Here is a 19715-nt window from a genome sequence, read left to right as displayed (position 1 = left end):
ACAGCTAGGAAATTTTTTTCACAATATTCTAATTTTGAATTTGGGGTTTTCATAAGCTGTAAACTGTAATAATCAAAATTATAACAAATAAAGGCTTGAAATATCTCACTTTGCATGTAATGAGTCTGTAAGCCGCGCTATATTGGTCCAATGAGGGTTTCCAATAACACGGGAAGGTTTCTTGCGCGTTCCGTCTTTCCAGCATCTCAAAGTGGGTTAAATGCAATACATTTCTCATATGTATTTACTCGTTATTTCATCTGACTCCATAAATGAAAGGTTTTGATAATATCTATGCATCACTAAAAGTGAGCGAATGTTTGATTATTACTTTTAGACTATTAAATGAACAAGGTCAAAATGAGTTTGAATAATCAAATGTAACAATTTATTAAATCAGGTATCAGGTCAATTGTATAATCAATTCAAAGATAATCAATATAAAACATGAATAAAAAGAAGAGATGCGAACCCAACCTGATGCAAATACATGAGGCTGGAAGTCTCGGTCACTTCCAGCCATCACGGGCCAGTCTAGATACAGAAAGCGCCCCGATCCCTCTGCCGCACTCCATTAAATAGCCAAAACCTCTTTCATGTGTTAACAATGGGAATTTACATTCAGAGTTGACACCTTTTAGGGGTAGGAGACCATTTGCCTATAGAGACAACCTTCCTTTGTGTGCCAGTTTCTCTAAACTTCTCAAAACCTGATTTCTTTTTGTTTAAATTAGTTGGAAATTAGACATTTGTACCACTCACTCTGAGACATTAAAAATGATACTAAACATAATAATCATTCACATTAAACCACATATATATTCTTGTGTGAGTCTTTAGGTGTGAGAGGGAGTGAGACTGTATGGGGGAGGTCAGATGTAATTTCCAGCAAGGTCCTTTGTTTTAGACCAGTCTATCTCTCCAACCAGTTTCTCCAGCCTTACAAGTCTATATTAGTTTAACCTTTTAAGTTGAATTACTGAAATAAATGAACTTTTGCACCATAGTCAAATTTTTCGAGTTTCACCTGTACGTCTATATCTCTCTCTCTCTCTCTCTCTCTCTCTCTCTCTCTCTCTCTCTATATATATATATATATATATACACACACACACATATACTGTATAGATATAGAATTGTATGTGTTAGTATTAATGGGTCAAAATTGTTGACGCAAAAGATGTGTCTTCAGTTTCTTGAAAATGGCTAAAGACTCGAGTTGAGTTAGTTCATTGCACCAGCCGGGATCAGTCCAGGTGAACCGGGATCAGTCCAGGTGAACCGGGATCAGTCCAGGTGAACCGGGATCAGTCCAGGTGAACCGGGATCAGTCCAGGTGAAGGTCCGTGAAAGGGGTTTTGTGCCTCTTTTGGATGATGGCACCACAACGCGCTGCTCACTTTTTATGAAAAGTAATGTGTTACATTACTTTTGCGTTACTTTTTCTCACCTGGGCTAACATTTTTGGCAAATGTTAAGGCCCTTTCACACCAAAAGTGAAATGAATAAGCCTCATGCTGAAGGAAATGCAAACAAACCTAGGTTCAGCCATTTCTGGATTAAAGAACAATAGAATACCATAGAAGTACTAATACCCGGAGAAGGAAGTTCTCTTAGTCACTCTTATTTCTAAATCTAATCTAAAGTAATTTTTTATTATTAGTATGGTTGAATTAGATCATCATCAGCAAATACATTGGTTAATAAAGTGATATTAAATACATAAAGTCTATTTGTGTAATTTAATATAAAATCCTGAGATTGCACTTTACTGTTATTCATTTGAGGAATACTGAATGTTTGAAAAAGTAACTTCGATATTTTGTTGTGAATTGAAAAAGAAATACGTAACTTTAGTTACTTGAAACAGTAATCTGAAGGACAGACTGAGAGGTAAAGTTCCTGAGATGCCTTTCATCTTGAGGGTGGACAGGAGGATCTGCTGATCTTCAGAGAACGATCGACTCGGTAATCATCTGTTAATTACACCCAGGTTCATTTTTTGCCGGAATTGTCCTTTAAGAAATGCCACTGAAAACCAAAGTGACACATTTCAGAAAAAAAGAGATATGAATAAAGTAAACAACAACTGCAAATGTGCACACCCTTTATTAACTGGGCGGCTTACTGTTCAGAATGAACTAATCATCAACTCATGTGAAATATAGTACACACCTGCTTTCACCTGAAGTGACTCTAATAAATCTCAGTCCCTGTAAGATTTTACTGACATCATCTTGGTTGTTGCTACAAGAGCCACAAAGAGCTTATAAAGCATCTACGGGATCTCTTTACTGAAAGGTATCGCTCAGGTGAGGGTTACAAAACATCTCCCAGGCATTAGACTGATGAAGAGAGTCAGCAACAAGAGGAGAAAGTATGACGCAACAACGGCAATATTAAGAACATTGTGTCCTTCCAAAATTTATGAAAAGACAAAGAGAAAACTGGTCAGGTGGGCTGTCAAGAGGTATTAACCCTTTAACTGCCCCACCAAGAGAAAGGCATTTGAAAATTGTTTTCTTTGCATTTCTAATCTCCTTATGTCGCTAGTAACCACACTCAATGTATTTTTTTTTTTAAATATCGGCCTCTACAAAATAGTTGATATGTCAAGGTACCGGAATTCATACACATACTATGAAAATCAGAAAATATGAACTATAATTCTAATTTATATAAAAACATAATCAAAATAAAATATTTTTGTGTATTGTGTATCTTCTTTTTTTTATTGAAGTATGGCATTACATATTTCAGGTTTTCAATTTAACACAGGAAATTATATGTTTTTTAACAATAAACAAAAATAAATAACACAAATAACTAAAAGTAACAAAACCAAAGACATTACATTATTTCTGCATTAAAAAAAAAGAAAAGAAAAGAAAAAAGAAAAAGATAGTAATATAATGGCATTTTATGATTTTATGCTTCAAGAAACACGTCAAGTGTGGTAGAGCAACAGGATTTTTTCTTCTTCTTTGCCCATCATCATTTTATGACCAAAACCTTTTCTAATCTTGACAAAAACATATTGTCAGAAAGGTCTGAGTCTTAAGGTTCCATATTTTGTAACAGAAGTGATATTTGGACAGAAATTTATTAATTTGTTATGGCAGCATGTGTAAATGTGTAATGTGTAAATGCATACAATTAAATTCAATGGAATGTGTGTCACCCGGTGGCTATTTTTGGTATTACGCCTAAACAAAATCTCAGTGGAACTTACATTTTTGTGAAATCAACTTCAAATTTGGAACACAAATTCGTTAGATATATGGCTTTGATTTTATAGTTATTTTACAGTAGCCTATATTTGATTTACTGTAAATTTAAACTTAAAGTGCTTTCACTTCAGCAATAATCTGCTGAATGTTTTCTTTAAAACAAGACCAAACGAACGGCCTTGGTTTAAAATATAGGTCTATATTCCAAAGCATTCTTGAATTACAACCAAGTTTTAATAGTGCATTTTAATGTCCCTTCTCAAAAAGCGGGGTTATGTGACAAATCAACCGTTTGGTTGAGCATGTTTTTGAAAAATTATTAAAAACATACTAAAGTTTTTTCATGGCACCAAGTAACATAATTTTGTAAAGTTAGGGCTCTTACAGTGTGTAAAGCTTACCTTGCAAAATTTCACCAAGAACAGTTCACATGGCAGGAGTGATTTATTTGGCTGCATTCCAAACCGCATACTTCCCTACTATTTAGTATGGGAAAAAGAGTAGGCGAGCGAAAAAGTATGTATGAATCCAAAAGAGTAGGCGAGAATTACCTGGGTGACGTACTAATTATCGCGAGATTCGGACTTAAGTGCGTTCCAATATGCCTACTTTCCTACTATATATAGGCAGTGGGCCAAGTCTGTTTTTCTCCTTTAGTTTTCGATTTGATAGATCTCCTCCAGGGAACTGGTTAATTTTTTATAACTGGCTTTATAAATTGTTGTTGAGCACATTACTGCTTGTTTCCAACGTCAATTGTTGCACATTAAAAATATAACGTAGATATAATCTCGCTAGCTAACCACAAAATGTTAGCCGGAGTAAGAACCAATCAAAGCTCGTGTTGTTACCTTGTCAACTTGAGTTGACCAATCACATCATTATTTGAACCGGTGCCCGAAGACCCGGATGTGAACTGAACTCGCGGGCGCGGCGGCCGGTCAGTGGCGAGTCCTCCGTTTTTTGGCTACAGTGTATGACTGCACCACACATCGTGGAAAGGTAGGTAACTGATTAGCACTAGCATTATCCGAAACATTGTAAAAAGTCTGAATGCATTGGTCTTGGCATATGTTCGCCGAATGCTACACACGTGGGTAATGGTAAGCTATTTTTGTCGTTTTAAATGTAGTATACGGCAAGTTGGCTAGTGTTAGCACCTGAAGTAACTTTGTATGGTAGGATCAGCTTTTTTTTCTGTGGATACCGCAAGCTAATTATTTATTTAACTGTGTGTTGTAAAGAGTTTATCAAGGGCTTATTTGCATTTGTCTTAAAATGTTGACTATGACGCTGAAGTTTTTTTTTTTTCGTCCAGAAGAAGAAAGTTTTAAAGTTTTTTTCCATCGTTCAGCCCCTTCCGTGTAACTAGCTAACAGTTATATGAATTTATCTTATTTGAAGTGAAGCTTATGTACTGCGGGAGTATTTCCCAAACATCTCCAGGAGTAAGTACACGATACACGTTGTCCTGCCTGTTTTAGACAACTCCCTGCTCCAACACAGATGATTTAAACAGCTTCCATAGTTCATAATGAGTTGACAGTTTGAATCAGCTATGTTGGGGCAGGGAGATGTCTAAAACACACACGGTTATATAGTTAGCTTACGTTATCTCCTGATTCCTGTCTAATCCCACATTGTATTTTGTATATTTTGCATGCGTTTCCTCTCCTGACGGTGAAGCCGACATCGGGCTGAAGGCAGACGCTCTTGGAACACCTCACTTGGGTGAAGTAGGCAACATATTAACGGTATCTCCATGAGGCAACGTCCACGTTGGATTTATTTTGTATAGTTGGCTAATGTTATAGTAAGGCAAACATTAGATAAGGGGTTTTCAAAGTCTGAGACTGCGTGCCTTCAAACAAAGCGTGGGAAACGACGTGCCCCCCACCACATTTTTAGTTTACTTGGTAAGTTTCGCTCAATTCCTGGATGCCTTTGGGATATAATTATATATTTTTTATCCCATAGGCACTCAACATTTGAGCCAAAATAGCCTAATATTGCTGAACATAACTTCTTACTGCACCAAACAGTTATAAACAAAGGTCTGTCCTAAGGCATTTATTAGTTTCAGCCTGATGAGGGGAAAACAGTTCCCCAAAACTACTGTATCTGAACTCTCACACATGTGGGCTATTCTGTGTGATCTCCTTTTGATAACTAATGCAAGTAATGTAATAGTTTCACTTCCATTGATCCTCCCCTGAAACTGTTTGGAGGCCCGCCACACACTTTGAAAACCCCTGAGTTAGATTATCAACGGCTAACTAGGGCTATTTAGTGAATTTACAACACCAGACAAAAACGAACTTGAACCAGATTAACTTTTATTAGTGTCATGTTATTTAAAGATGTACTCAGGCCATGGCTGCACGCTCACAATGTTGTGTGTTTCATCCTTAGACAGCGTTGGTGCAGTTCCTACATATGGCGCTTTTCCACTGCATGGTACGGTACGGCACGGCACGCTTTGGTGCTTTTCCACTGCATGGTACGGTACGGCACGGCACGCTTTGGTGCTTTTCCACTGCATGGTACGGTACGGCACGGCACGCTTTGGTGCTTTTCCACTGCATGGTACGGTACGGTTAGGTACGGCTCACTTATGGCGCATTTCCACTGCATGGTACGGTACGGCTCGCTTCGGCTCGCTTTAAATGGTACCACCTCTGTTGAGGTTCCAAGCGTACCGTACCGATACTAAATGTGACGTGAAAACACTGCAGATCACTGATTGGTCAGACAGAATCGTCACTTCAGCGTCATTGTATTTGCGTCACGAGACACTAAACCCGCTAGATGTAAATAGCCAGACAACAGCCAACGCGGTAGCACCTGTTTTTAGAGTATTTACTTGACAAAAGAGGTAAAAAAAATCAAACAAGAAATGGCTGAATCGTGGTCAGTGGACGAGGTGCAGTCGTTCCTCTCGTTGGTTGCCGAGGAGTGGATCCAGCGAGAGCTGGATGGGGCAACACGGAATGAAAAAGTGTTCCAAGAAGTAGCACAGCTCTTAGCCGCACACGGCTACCACCGGACCTACAAACTTAAAAAATTAAAAAAAACTAAAAAGTGACTACCGAGCCAGTAGAGGCGGCAACTATTAACGATCAGTCCCACCCACTTTGAAGCGGTACTAACTGCAGTGGAAAAGCAACCGAGCTAAAGCGAACCGAACCGTGCCGTACCGAGTCGAGTCGTACCACGCAGTGGAAAAGTGAAGCGAGCTGAACCGTTCCGAGCTGAACCAAGCCGTACCATGCAGTGGAAAAGCACCAATAGACACATGTCTGTGCATGGTAGCTGGTGCTTTCTACATGTGCAGTTCCCCCCCACACATTGTAATACTTTGCACTGGCAATGCACAAGCTCCAAGACACTTTTTGGTGCTGGTGGAAATGTCATCCAATGAACTGCATAGAATTCCCCCTCGATCCTCCATCCATGCTGCATTGGGGGAGGTATGTCTGGCAGGCTTTGCAAACTTCTCCTGTAGAACAGAGGAATAGAAAATATTTTGGTATATATTCCAGTATGAATAGGATGAATTGTCAGGTAGACAAATATGACAAAGAATGTGTTTATCAAAGGTGGTTACTTTTAATCTAGTAATCTCACTGTTTAGATTTGTAAGAATACCATGTAATGTCTTTGTTTCAAATAAAACATTCCTTTAAAAAAATGACTTTTGTGTTCAATTCATTGTCAACCTTACACTATTCACTGTAATCTTATATTGAATATGCTTTTTGCCCTTGTTAAATCTCCAGCTTTTCAATAAAATTTTTAAGATAAAGTGTTCAAAAATATACATGAATAAAAAATCACTTTGTGTAGTTAAGATTCACTGGTAGTGTGAGGTTTATTTAACATACTTTCTTAAACTAACTACAATACACACATACTTAGCCAAAGTTACACGATCAATACACAATTATTTTAATAGAAAATTTGCAGAATTTATGGATTTGATACATACCTTCAGTATCTTTGGCTGCCATTTCTCTCCTCCTATATGCTCTTGCAATGTGATCTTTATTGGTGAAGAGCATGTAGCATTCCCTATGGAAGCCCACATTAACTGGCACATCTTGGGCTCTCCAGGTTTCTGTTAAATTGAATGTTGCTATGGCTTTTTCAGCTATTAAACTCTCAGCAGTGTTGAGGTTAACCCATTTCTGGGCACACTGAACAAATTATGCCCAACTTGTTTGAGAAAATAAGGTTATTGGGCTTTTTGCCCTAGAGGCAACATGTATACAGCACTTCATATTGTCGCACACCGGCTGTCAATCGCGTCCCGCTTTGTTGTTATGCGGTCTATGTAAATTTCTATGTATGTCACGGGTGATCAATAACCTTAGAGGTCTTCTGACGGTAAGTGCACAATGTATAGTATATCTCGTGTAGACAAAAAGTATATAAAGACTATTTAAATCGCAGGATTTCGTTATAAAGAGAGCAAAGTTACTGTATCAAATATGTTGGTTGTCAGGGAGACGTGACAGGTTGTCAAGGAGACGGGTGATTTGTTTACGTTTTCTGGCGCTACGATTTAGTAGTTCTACAAATTTGCCCGTTTAAAAATGTAAGAGTTTAAATCGATATCTTCATAAAATGTGCACACATCAACGTTGGAAACAATGATTACACTACTTATAAGAATTTTTACATGCCATCTGTAAACAAATCACTTAGTTCCTTGGCAGGGATCTGTGAAATTCACAATTTCGGGGTCCGGCCCACGGCCTAATAGTAGGCGAAAACAGTACGTGAAGGAAGCAGTACGTTCGAAACATCAGTATTCATAAAAGAGTAGGCGAGAAGTTCCCGGATGGCTTACTGCTTCCAGCCAGATTTTCGAGTGCTCAACCGGTGGATACTCTTCTATCCCAGGAGGCCACGCGAGAGGATACGTCATTATCAAACATCACGGAGATCAGCGACGCGCGGGGTTTCAAATGTGAGTAAACACGGTTCCTTGTGTTAAAATTGCATGTGTTAAACTACTATAGAGTAAACGTTTTAACTGTTGAAGGTGTAAAGGAGTTAGACAGTATAGTATGATTGTGATTTGGCTGTAAAAACACGTTTTATTATGTATAACGTTAGCTCTAGCTGACAGGAGCTCCAGTAAGGACACGTAAGTTACGTCTCTAACGTGGATTTACATAACCATAAACATCTTAAAGACGCTTATTTTAAACGTCTATTTACATCTGACAGGAACATCTTTTATAAGTATTGCAGAAGAGCACATCACAACATGAAATATCCATCTGAGTGATATGTGTGCTATTATGTAGAACATATCTATAAAGTAACTAAACATAAGTTATCTATTTTATTTGTCCATTAGTACTGTTGATAAATTGAGGAACATGTATGTTGGATAAAAAGTTAAAACAACCTCAACATGTAAATGTAGTGTTGAGCTCATAAATCACAGAGGTTATGAGAGTCTTGTCTGGATGTTGCAGGGACAGAAGAACAGATGTGGGTTTATCCGGTGGAGAGAGGCTCATGAAGCTGATGCTGTCATCAAAGGCTTTGAGTGAGTATAGCCTACTACAGAAATTAATAATAATTTAAATATTAAGTTGTAGTTTATTTTAATTATTGTAATTTCAAACAGAGTTATTACAGCACCTTTCTGATTCTTGATTTCTGTGCATTTGCTGCACTGCTGTTGTGGTGGAGCAGGACCTGCAAGGAAAGATGATGGTGGCATTTGTGGAAAAAAAGTGTTCTTGTCTGCTAAATAATACTGAAATCAAATGACATTGTGCTGTTAAAACTACTGCTTTTGTGTTATGTTTGTGCATTTTTGTAGGATCTGAAATGTCAGCAGACTGGTGTGAGCACTGAGGATGAGGAGCACAGAGCTGAATCCTGGAGATCGTGCCATGGACGAGACCCTCCATCACTCCACCGGCCCTTATTGCCTCAGATCGTGAAGCGCAACACATCACGCAACAAACTCCGGCACTCCGGCACGGCTCACCTCTGGCGGTCCGCTGATTCATCAGAATAAAGACGCAGAATGGGAACCGCTGTGTTGAGATGGCAGTAGATGTGGTTCAGTGCCTGTAGCCTATATACATGATTGTAGTTTGAATAAAGCTTTGTTTCATGTGTTGACTTGCATTTGTTTATTATGTGATGGTGACTTTCATTCATTAATTTACTCCTTTATTAATATTTATCATTGTTGTCAGTAAATCAAATATCATTATTTAATTAATTGTTTGAATGAAAATGTAGATATGTTCACAATATACACATCTAGAGTGTATTCATGCATAGCTATGTCATATGACATACATTACATTTTGTTTGTTTTATTTATTTTTTTTCAGTAAAAAGTAATATAATTAAGTATCGGTCAGTATTTGTCACGGTAAGCCACTTTTGCTTGTGGATGAAAATGTTTGGATATAAAATAGGCTAAAGAAATTAACAACATATTCAAGAGATGACAATTTGGGGATTTCGTAATAAAAATAAATAATATCGTTAAGGATAAAACGGTGGGTCACATGAGTAGGGTTAAATATAAGAACTTAAATCAACCCTAAATGTATTCTCAAAATAAATGGGCAGCAGTTTCTTTAAAAAGACCATAAAATGAGCAAGTTTAATCAATATCAAGATATTTACAGATAGATGAATTAAACGTGTCGTTCAAATCTTTTAAGTTGTTGCACTTGTGATAACGCGTCGTAGGTCACATGATAACGTCAACATGGCAGATGTCCGGTTCGCATTCATACTTAACGAGATTTGGCTATAAAGTACCTACTCTTTTAGCGCTCGTTAAGTAAGTACTTATTGAAATTAAGTACCTACTCATTGAGTATGCGGTTTGGAACGCAGCCTTTGTGTCTGACATCCAGAAGAAGTGTTGTGTAAAGTGCTGTTGATTGACACTGTGACATCTAGTGGATTTTTTGGGCATAACACACCTCAACCAGATGTGGAGACGCCTCAATCAGCCTGAGTTCATTTAGCCACTCAATAAAATATAGTGACTCCAAAAGTTAAAGGGTTAAAATAGCTGCAGCTTTTTCTGGCAAACAATGGTTTCTCCCTACACACACGTAAACTACACACACGTAGACTACACACACGTAGACTGCACACACACGTAGACTACACACAGCTATCTGTCGTATTCTCCGTCTGGGCTTTAGGACAGGGAGGCAAGTCTTTCTCTGACTAAGAAACAAACATGCAAATCCAAAAACATACATTACTAGTTGAAAGTTTTTGGACACCCCATGTTTCTCATTTAAAATTTCATTTTTCATATACAACTGGAAAAATTTGAATATGGTGCAAAAGTTATTTACTAATATATTATATAAACTCATTACATGCAAAGTGAGATATTTCAAGCCTTTATTTGTCATAATTTTGATGATTACGGCTTACAGATTATTAAAACCCCAAACTCAAAATCTCAAATTTTCTCAAAAATGTGAATATTAAAATATTCAAAATCTCAAAAATTCACAAAATGTGAATATTACATGAAATAAAATTAAAAAAAACAGAATTTTACAGGATTTTAAATACAGAAATGTTGGCCCTCTGAAAAGTATAATCATGCATATGTTCAAGTTGAATTAAGCCATGCATATTTTGCTTTTGAATGAATAATTTTGCATACAAGACATAAGAAATCAACAGCTTTGGGTTTTCACAATAAAAGACCAAGGTGTGGGACACACATGGCTAAAAACAACATTAAACAACATGAATGATTGGTTGTACTAAAATAAGTAAATAAATGGGCAGCTGTTTCTTCAACAAAACCACAAAATAAGCAAATTTAATCAATATCAGAATATTTATGGATGAGTTAACAGGAAAGATTTTATAAAGGGTTTTATAATTACCTTTTTGGATATATAAAATGTATTTGGCAAAATAAGCCAGGTCTTTTAAATAAATGTACATGTATTACAATGGAGTCCATATAATTTACCTCTTGGAGAAGCCGAATCTTTCTCTTCTGAATGTGTGTGTTTTTTTGTCCATCTGGAATTTATTGTTTTTTGTTTTATTATCCAACAAACGTTAGTAGTATACAATATAGTAGGCTATACATCATTTACATATTAATACACCCCAAAAAACAGGATTATGTATCTATTTTACAGGATTTTAAATACAGAAATGTTGGCCCTCTGAAAAGTATAATCATGCATATGTTCAGTACTTCAGCTCTTCTGCACTGTTCGGTCTTGGCAATGCCCCATTGATACTCTCTGGGGTTCAGGTCAGGCGAGCGAGTGGCCAATCAAGCACAGTCATCCCATGGTCATTGAACCCGGTTTTGGTATTGTGGCAGTGTGGGCATTCAAAATGAAGTCAGCATCTCCATAAAGCTTGTCTCCTGAAGGAAGCGTGAAGTGCTCTATGTCCTGGTAGACGGCTGCGTTGACTCTGTACTTAATAAAGCATCATAATGCATTCAGCAAAAGGCATAAGGAGAATTAAGCCATGCATATTTTGCTTTTGAATGAATAATTTTGCATACAAGACATAAGAAATCAACAGCACAACAGCTTTGGGTTTTCACAATAAAAGACCAAGGTGTGGGACACACATGGCTAAAAACAACATTAAACAACATAAATGATTGGTTGTACTAAAATAACAAAATAAATGGGCTGTTTCTTCAACAAAACCACAAAATGAGCAAATTTAATCAATATCAGAATATTTATGGATGAGTTAACAGGGTTTTATAATTACCTTTTTGGATATATAAAATGTATTTGGCAAAATAAGCCAGGTCTTTTAAATAAATGTACATGTATTACAATGGAGTCGCATATAATTTACCTCTTGGAGAAGCCGAATCTTTCTCTTCTGAATGTGTGTGTGTGTTTTTGTCCATCTGGAATTTATTGTTTTTTGTTTTATTATCCAACAAACTTTAGTAGTATACAATATAGTAGGCTATACATCATTTACATATTAATACACCCCAAAAAATACAAATTAAAATAAAATAAAAAGCTAAATAAAATAAAAAACAAACAAATATGCCAGAGTGTACAAATTGATTTAATTAATAATAATAATAAAAAACTGTATAGCCTATTCATTAAAGATATGAAGTCTGTCTTGCTTTCTTATTGACAATGTTCTCCAGAATAATCAATAATCCTTAGTCTCCTGAAGAAAATGAATACAAATTTGGCTTGGATCCTGACCAAATTTCTTCTTGTGTATATTCAATTTCCCCAAAATAATTTTTAAGTTTTAATTATTATTATTATTAATTTCATTTGAATAATACATTTATGTATAACAAATATTTAATTTAATTATAACATTTGTTTTCCTTCTGATGAAATGTGAACACACCCCCATCTCTGCAAGCAGCGTGTGGTACGTCACTCACGGGCGGCGGTGATTGGATGCGGAGGACTGATAGCCACGCCCATCACCACGCGCGTGCACGCTTGCAGAGAGAGAGCTGAGCAACAGCAGGAGTGATGGAAGTTTGATCTGGTCCTGCATGCTGTGAACTTGCTCTTTATTCCTGGCACAAATCGAAAGAGATCCAAGAGATATGGAGGACAAAATACACGGGATTGAGTTTTCTAGGAAACATTTCCGGACGACAGATGGTAAGACGGTTCTTCTTTTAAATCAAACATAATGTTGATTGTTTTTATTTAATTCAGTTTAATTTCTTTACTTAACAATCCTTTAAGTGTACCTTCCCCTTTGATTTAAAATGACCAATGATGTTGTATATTCAGAGTTACAGTATTTACAGTAGATGTGTTTTCTGTGAAAGTCTGAGAGGTTTGAGGAGGAGAGGAGTCAACAACAGGAAAGCTTTTATTTGGACATGGGTCACTGGCCTTTAAGTGCTTGTAAAATGTGAACTTTTGAACTTGGGGAAACCTGCACCCCCATCCAGCAAATTCTAGGATCAATCAGGAATTCGTGCAGCTTTATCTAGACAGCCTCTTTATCTGAACCACACCATCCCAGAAGATTCCCAGTGAAGCCTGAAGCCAGTTCTTCATTTGCTTTGATTGAAGTTGCATTCAAAGGACACGGCTGGACTGGACCATTGTGCTTTGCAGTAATATTGCCCAAAATAGAAAATATATGAAAAAGATATTTGTGGACATGGATGAAATTTATGGCCGAGGGAAATTTTTAACTATTAAGTCTCATAATTTTAAAGATTGTATTAAAGCTACACTGTGTAACTTTTTTTAGTTTATTCTTAGCTAAAAACACTTAGTTCTTTCAAAAATATATGTGCTCATTAATGTATATTTACTTTGTTCAAGTAATAAAGTATTCTCGTGAGTGTATAATATACCATTGAAAATACATACGGGTGAGATGTGTTCGAATGTCGGTCGCCATGTTGCCCCTCCATCTTGAAAGTACATTAGCCAAAGAGGGACATACCCGTTAATTCAAGCTTCGCCTTTCGCTTCTCCGCAATTCACTGGCACCGGCCCTGTTTTTATTTTTTCCTCTCCCTCTCCCTCTCCCTCCGTCACATCAGCTGATCTCTGCTCACGGAGAAAATGATATAGCCTACAATGTAAACGTTGCCTTATGCTAGTGATGTCGTACAATATACAGAATAACGCTAGCACTGATAAAAGTTACTTTACTAAGATTAGCTTGCATTCGTCTGGGAACCTGATAGCTGATGTTAGCAATGAAATGGTAAAAAAATAACGAAAACATAAAACTATTATTCATTTTACATAGATGTCATAACCTATATGTTAACTGACAAATTAAATTACTGCAAATTATAATAGTTTTCTAAAGTAACCTCATCACTTGAAGGAATACTCATGGACGAGGTCGAACTGGAAGCCATGTTAATCTTGGACTACATTGGCCACCGTAGGAGTTAAAACGAAATCGGAATTGAGAGGAACAGAAACTAATATTCACTGGATGGTCATATACCTTTTCACCGCTAGATGGGGGTAAAAATCACACAGTGTAGCTTTAATAATGAGGATTTTAGGAAATTTTAGGAAATTTAGGACATTGTTATTTCGTCCTAAATTCTCACAAATATGACTTCAGAAAAAATGAACGATTTTAAAAGGACGCTCAGCAGCGTCAGTCCCCCATTCACTTTCACTGCATCTTCACAAACATTCATATCACAATCTTATAACAAACAATGAATCTGAATCGTGATTCAGATTCATTGGCATAAATGTAAATTAATCTGATTCAGGATCTTCCCAATTTTGAGATCTATCAAGAACTATCTAAATATCAAGAATATCCAGCCTATGGACTTATCTCTTTGCACAAATCAAAACACACTATTGCATTAAACAATCAGTTGTCACATTAGTCATCAAAAGACTGAGTTAAACTTCAAAATAATGCCATAGTCTTTATTGTAAAGTTAAATACACATTGATTCTTATTAGGGTTGCAAAATTCTGGGAATTTTCAAAGATGGAAACTTTCCATGGGAATTAATGGGAATTTAAGGGAATTAACAGGGAATAAACTGGGAATTTTCAAAGTTGAGGGTTAGCTCTTCATAGGGAACTTAAATATAGTTGAGGAAAGTATATTTTAGCATAATCTTGACTAAAACAAACAGATTGAACAGATCAAATACACTTTAATATCCATGCCATTCCTTAATCACACTACATGCACGCCTCCATCACTACATGCACGCCTCCATCACCACATGCACGCCTCCATCACTACATGCACGCCTCCATCACTACATGCACGCCTCCATCACTACATGCACGCCTCCATCACTACATGCACGCCTCCATCACTACATGCACGCCTCCATCACTACATGCACGCCTCCATCACTACATGCACGCCTCCATCACTACATGCACGCCTCCATCACTACATGCACGCCTCCATCACTACATGCACGCCTCCATCACTACATGCACGCCTCCATCACATCATGCACGCCTCCATCACATCATGCACGCCTCCATCACTACATGCACGCCTCCATCACTACATGCACGCCTCCATCACTACATGCACGCCTCCATCACTACATGCACGCCTCCATCACTACATGCACGCCTCCATCACTACATGCACGCCTCCATCACTACATGCACGCCTCCATCACTACATGCACGCCTCCATCACTACATGCACGCCTCCATCACTACATGCACGCCTCCATCACTACATGCACGCCTCCATCACTACATGCACGCCTCCATCACTACATGCACGCCTCCATCACTACATGCACGCCTCCATCACTACATGCACGCCTCCATCACTACATGCAGGCCTCCATCACTACATGCACGCCTCCATCACTACATGCACGCCTCCATCACTACATGCACGCCTCCATCACTACATGCACGCCTCCATCACTACATGCACGCCTCCATCACTACATGCACGCCTCCATCACTACATGCACGCCTCCATCACTACATGCATGCCTCCATCACTACATGCAGGCCTCCATCACTACATGCAGGCCTCCATCACTACATGCAGGCCTCCATCACTACATGCACGCCTCCATCACTACATGCACGCCTCCATCCCTACATGCACGCCTCCATCCCTACATGCAGGCCTCCATCACTACATGCACGCCTCCATCACTACATGCACGCCTCCATCACTACATGCACGCCTCCATCACTACATGCACGCCTCCATCACTACATGCACGCCTCCATCACTACATGCACGCCTCCATCACTACATGCACGCCTCCATCACTACATGCACGCCTCCATCACTACATGCACGCCTACATCACTACATGCATGCCTCCATCACTACATGCAGGCCTCCATCACTACATGCAGGCCTCCATCACTACATGCAGGCCTCCATCCCTACATGCACGCCTCCATCACTACATGCAGGCCTCCATCACTACATGCACGCCTCCATCACTACATGCACGCCTCCATCACTACATGCAGGCCTCCATCACTACATGCAGGCCTCCATCACTACATGCACGCCTCCATCACTACATGCACGCCTCCATCACTACATGCACGCCTCCATCACTACATGCACGCCTCCATCACTACATGCACGCCTCCATCACTACATGCACGCCTCCATCACTACATGCACGCCTCCATCACTACATGCACGCCTCCATCACTACATGCACGCCTCCATCACTACATGCACGCCTCCATCACTACATGCACGCCTCCATCACTACATGCACGCCTCCATCACTACATGCACGCCTCCATCACTACATGCAGGCCTCCATCACTACATGCACGCCTCCATCACTACATGCACGCCTCCATCACTACATGCAGGCCTCCATCACTACATGCACGCCTACATCACTACATGCCCGCCTCCATCACTACATGCACGCCTCCATCACTACATGCACGCCTCCATCACTACATGCACGCCTCCATCACTACATGCATGCCTCCATCACTACATGCACGCCTCCATCACTACATGCACGCCTCCATCACTACATGCACGCCTCCATCACTACATGCAGGCCTCCATCACTACATGCACGCCTCCATCACTACATGCACGCCTCCATCACTACATGCAGGCCTTTATCACTACATGCACGCCTCCATCACTACATGCACGCCTCCATCACTACATGCACGCCTCCATCACTACATGCCCGCCTCCATCACTACATGCACGCCTCCATCACTACATGGACGCCTCCATCACTACATGCACGCCTCCATCACATGTACAGAAGCCCAAAGCACAAGACTATTGATGGCACACATTTGAGCCTGTGGACTAAACAAAGTGAAGTAAGTTTTCTTACTTTAATAATAATAATATATACATAATATATTAATATTATGGGGAAATATATTTATTAAATGTTTAAATTGCAAATATCACATACAAATGTATTCATCTAGTAGATAGCAAGCTGATAAGTTAGATGCTAAATAAGCTAGCATAACTTTATTGAGCACATAAGGCGGATGCTAGCTACCTCATGTGGCTGTGTTTCTCGGCCTCCTGCAATATGTTTTGAAGATCATTCCAGTGGTTTAGCTAGCCTTACTATTTATACATTATGTTCATGCGAATGCATTAGTATTCTTACAAGCTCTTGTCTTATTTTACAGAAAAATGCCACGTTATTTCCAAAATTCCCCAGTTTAACTTCCCATGGAAATTTACCGGAAATTTTTCGCCCCTTTGCAACCCTAATTCTTATTAAACTACTAAAGTTATTCAGTGAGGAGCAGTGAGTGATTTTGTTGAGCATTAATTAATGACAGAAGGCAGCAGTGATTTGCATTAGACTTTAAGACTCAACGCACGGATCTAATATAATGACACGCATCCGATTTCTTTCCCAATTGTTTATTCACTTAAGTCGTAATTTAAATATTCGTTAAATATGAATGTAAAGTTTATAAACACTTTTATTTTGGATGCGATTAATCGTCCGTGTTTGCGCCATCCCGCAGAAAGAGTGTGAGGATCTTTCGCAGTTTAATGCACTTTTAATAACTCTTTTTAAAAAATAAAGCATGTCCCACATTAGACTGCATTCTACGACAGTCGCGTTTCACGATTTGACTGATTTTGGCGTCAAGTTTAGGCGTTTAACTACGGGCGAAAGCACAATGATCATGTTTTCATAATCGTTGGAAGCCAAAATTGAAACCAAAACTACAATTTGATTCATCGATTTGCTTGAAAAGTAGTCGGTGGACGTCTTCGAGATCGATCACGATATAAAATCATCAATCGCTGTGTGGAAAAGAGCAGCTTGGACATTCTTCTGAAGTTCTCTTGTGTCCCGCGAATGAAGTCATATGAGCTTTTCAATGACGTAAGGCTGATAAATGATGCTAGAACGGATCAATTAGTTTAATGTCATTTTGTTTTTTTTACTGAATTATAATCTGATCAATGGCTTTTTTGTCAATCCTGACAAGATAATTAATGATTTCTAATGATCCATTTGCATATTGTTATGCCGAATTACATTAAGATTGGTCTGTGATTTCCAAAATATGCAGATTAGCACATAGCACACTAGCTATTTTTCTTTTTTCTTTTCTTTTCTTTTCTTTTCTCTTTTCTTTTCTTTTCTTTTCTTTTCTTTTCTTTTCTTTTCTTTTCTGGGAATGAAGCTGAAGGTGCCGGAGAGAGAAAACTAGCCTGCAGTGTGAAGTGAATTGTGTGAGTGGGTTTCTCTCTTTGTCCTTCAAACCCCCTAAGTGATTCTTCTTGGTTGTAACTGTATCAAATGTCCCAGGAGACCCTAGATGTCAAATACAGTCACCGGTTCTGAAACAGCCAATCAATAGGCCTACAGCCATTCAAACCAATCTTTACAAACCAGGGCCTCTGTCACAATATTGCTTTATATAATAAATATCTTCATAGTCATTATTTGACAAAGTGTAAATGCACTCATAATCTAGAGCCAAGAGGTTGATGCGACGTAATTGTTCTTGGTGTAAAGGTTGCCATATGTATGCTAGGGCCTTATGAAATCCATTTTAATTTTTTTGGACTTTTACAATTCAACAACAATTTATTAAAAGTTTAACAAAATTACATGTTTAGGGGCCTATGAGTGAAATAATTTTTTCCCCCCTCGTTTTTCTGGATTTTCCAGTTTATTCCATTTTAATGGTTTAATTAAATTTTAATAACCAAAAAGCATGTCTAATTAATTGAATTCATAAAAGTTTTTTTATCCCCCAGAAATTGTGTTGTGTATTAAATTTTTTCTAGTAAATGAAGGCATACAACATTAATTTAATGAATATTTTAATCAAATGAAAACAACTTTTTTGTCTAGCAATGTGCTGCACCGCAGAGCTGTACTGTTAAAATTAAAACATGGAAGAAAAATAGTGATATTAATTTGTTATTAGTGTTCATATTATTATTATTACTTTGAGATTGTTAAATTCTGCTTTTCATCAGTAAAATATTTGTCACAATTTCTTCAAGTTAAACCGAACTTTTATTTTGACGGGTTGTCGTGAATATTCACAGACAAATTCCATGAAACTCTGCGTGATACAGTAAATCCCGTTTTTAGGACTGGACTTCGCGATTCCGTGCGGGCCCTATTACAATATCTGTGCCACTGTAACGTTAGGTGTTTGTTTTACTTCAGAAATATAGACGAAACGAGTGTTTTCCGTCACGACACAGCAACTGCGGTGTGAGAGACGGGACGTGTTACTTATCGATGCCATAATTATTTACATAGGGGAGATTACAGCCGTACAGTTTAGTTTGTTCTCAGAAGGCTGTCTGACAGAAAATCGCTGGAGTCTGAAGCCTGGAAGTTGAGTTATATGCAGAGCTAATGCCATGCTAATGCTAAAGGACCATTTTAATGTCACAGCCCAAAGTTTGCCTCATAGAGGAGTGGATGCTGACCTCTCAGGGTGCAGTGCTTTTCACATTCAGAGGATATTTCACACTGTT

The 19715-nt window shown here is 38.4% G+C and overlaps 1 long non-coding RNA gene across 1 annotated transcript; it reads left to right on the top strand.

Moving 5' to 3' along the window:
- Positions 1-7995: 7995 nt before the first annotated feature.
- On the top strand, positions 7996-9213 carry LOC307012116. The gene is made up of 3 exons (XR_013800564.1): positions 7996-8202; positions 8720-8793; positions 9073-9213. It is a non-coding gene; the product is annotated as an uncharacterized lncRNA (long non-coding RNA).
- Positions 9214-19715: the final 10502 nt, after the last annotated feature.

This window comes from Phoxinus phoxinus (assembly GCF_949152265.1).
Source record: "Phoxinus phoxinus genome assembly, chromosome: 15".
In the NCBI taxonomy this organism is placed as follows: domain Eukaryota; kingdom Metazoa; phylum Chordata; class Actinopteri; order Cypriniformes; family Leuciscidae; genus Phoxinus; species Phoxinus phoxinus.
The sequence above is the reverse complement of the archived record's forward strand: the minus strand, read 5'-3'. Positions and strand labels throughout refer to the sequence as shown.